General features: G+C 40.8%; 1 long non-coding RNA gene across 1 annotated transcript in view; it reads right to left on the bottom strand.

Moving 5' to 3' along the window:
- Window positions 1–2,500, bottom strand: part of LOC119599032 — an 18,497-nt gene that overhangs the window by 1,267 nt on the left and 14,730 nt on the right. The gene's annotated exons all lie outside the window — the stretch shown is intronic.

Below are 2,500 nucleotides of genomic sequence, written 5' to 3'. Positions count from 1 at the left end.
CCTAGTCGAGAATCGCATACAACCAACAAGTAAAAAAAAAACACTTTCAAAAACAGCCTAAAATATGACATAAAAATCATAATCAGCACCAGACAGCAACAAAGCCACGTGACCCCCCCCCCCCCCCCATGAACCAGGTGTCCATGGCATGCATGACCCATGGCAGAGCTGGTCACGTGACACGGATTTTCCCGCCATTTTTTAGCGAGTCACGTGACCGGACATGTGAGACCTATTAATAATATGATCGTTTTTCCTTTTTCTTTCTTTTTTTCTCCTTTTGGTGTCCGTGAGACGTGAACATAAAATAAAACAAAGATGCATGGCGGAGATTGAAAATAAAAATAAATTGAGACAGGTTTTCCCACACGCTCGGGCGCTGATAGTTTGTAAAAGGTGATGGCGATAAAATATTAATTCAGTTTAATCTGTTCGCTAAATACAAATAAATAGATAAATAAATACATTATTTAAGTTTTACATACATACATATATTTTATTTCATTTTATGCAAGAAATGTTAATAAAATAATCAAAGTGAACATCTGCTTGCATCTGAGAGACAGCGAGAGAGTAAAATTATAGAAAGATAGATAGAGATAAATAGATACAGAGAGAGAGAGAGAGAGAGAGAGAGAGAGAGAGAGAGAGAGAGAGAGAGAGAGAGAGAGAGAGAGAGAGAGAGAGAGAGAGAGAGAGAGAGAGAGAGAGAGAGAAAGAGAGAGAAAGGGGGGAATGGCGGGGGAGAGGAGGGTGCAAGAGAGAGTTGGCAGAATCAACTAAAGATTGAGTTCGTCTTCCAGGTCATTCACCCCGATCGAGACAGACAGACACACACACACACACACAATATATGTATGTATGTATGTATGTATGTATGTATGTATGTATGTATGTATGTATGTATGTATGTATGTATGTATGTAGTGTGTGATGTGTTGTATGTGTGTAGCTGTATGTGGTGTGTGTGCGGTGGGGCGTGTGTATGTGTGGTGTGTGTGTGTGTGTGTGTGTGTGTGTGTGTGTGTGTGTGTGCGTGCATGCATATATGTATATATGTATGTATGTATCTGTGTCTGTATGTATGTTTCTATGTACGTGTATGACCATGCGTGTATATAGCATACATCCTAAACAGACGCATATTCTGAAAAGGCTGTAGTCCCCATCGCATTCAATCTCTTTCGCCATTTTCTTGTGCAAATGCTTTCGCGACTTCTGATTTTCAACACTCGCTGCTACACAAAAGCCATTTCTTCAGGCCTTTCTGCTTCGAAAAGGTCAAAAAGAAAATTACACAAAACTCTATGAATCCACATCCCTTCTTCGAAAGGTCACGCACCTCTTTCAAATCTAGTTTCTACTGCTGATCATGTGACCTTTGACCCTTTATCGGTGAGTTACGTCAGAGTAAAGGAACACGTGTTTATTTATTTTCAATTATAAACTCTTCATCAAAATGTGCTCGTGCATGCCTTAAATCGACCGTCAAAGTACCGAAAATCACATTAAAATGCTTAAAAAAAACACGAATAATAAAAAAATAACAACAAAACGAAATAAAAACACAGACTTACACACTAGTCACTACCAGTCGCGTCAGCACTTCCAAAGTCGCATCAAAGTGATAAAAATTGTGTCACAAACGAAGTGTCACCAGCGGATCCAACACAGATTCCGCGACTTCCTACCTTGATCCAGAGCGTCTATCTTCGGGATCTTACCTTGGCAAAATGAAGCTTTCACCCTCTCATACTACAACAAAACCTCCGCGCGCTACGTCGTTATTATCGCCATATCACACTGCAGGTATTATGAACATTTTCAAGTATCAGATACGCCGCAAAATTGCCATAACTAAAAATTTATTTACTGACGGAACTGATGAAGTCACCGAAATCGTTTCCGCGCGCGTGAAAAGACAATCAAATTGTTTTAATCTATTCTTCTTTATAGATGGGGAATAGAAAGTAAAAGTGAGTGGAGGACTGAATGAATGAAATTAAAGAAGGAGAGAGAGATAGATTGTTAACGATGGATAGATAGATAGATGGAGTGAGAGAGGAGAGAGAGAGAGAGAGAGAGAGAGAGAGAGACAGAGACAGAGAGAGCAGAGGAGAGACAGAGACAGAGACAGAGACAGAGACAGAGACAGAGACAGAGAGAGACAGAGAGACAGAGAGACAGAGAGACAGAAAGAAAGAGAGAAATAGAGATAGATAGATAGAGATAGATAGATAGGTAGATAGATAGATAGATAGATAGAGAGAGAGAGAGGAGAGAGAGAGAGAGAGAGAGAGAGAGAGAGAGAGAGAGATGGAGAGAGAGAGAGAGAGAGAAGAGAGAAGAGCGAGAGAGAGAGAGAGCAGAGGAAGAGAGGAAGAGAGAGGAGAGAGAGATGGAGATGAGAGAGAGGAAGGAGAGAGAAAAAGAGAGAAGCGAAAGACGACAGGAGACGAGCGGAAGAGAGAAGAAACGGGGAAAGGGCTATGTCGCGAAC

This window comes from Penaeus monodon, chromosome 42, assembly GCF_015228065.2.
Source record: "Penaeus monodon isolate SGIC_2016 chromosome 42, NSTDA_Pmon_1, whole genome shotgun sequence".
In the NCBI taxonomy this organism is placed as follows: domain Eukaryota; kingdom Metazoa; phylum Arthropoda; class Malacostraca; order Decapoda; family Penaeidae; genus Penaeus; species Penaeus monodon.
The sequence above is the reverse complement of the archived record's forward strand: the minus strand, read 5'-3'. Positions and strand labels throughout refer to the sequence as shown.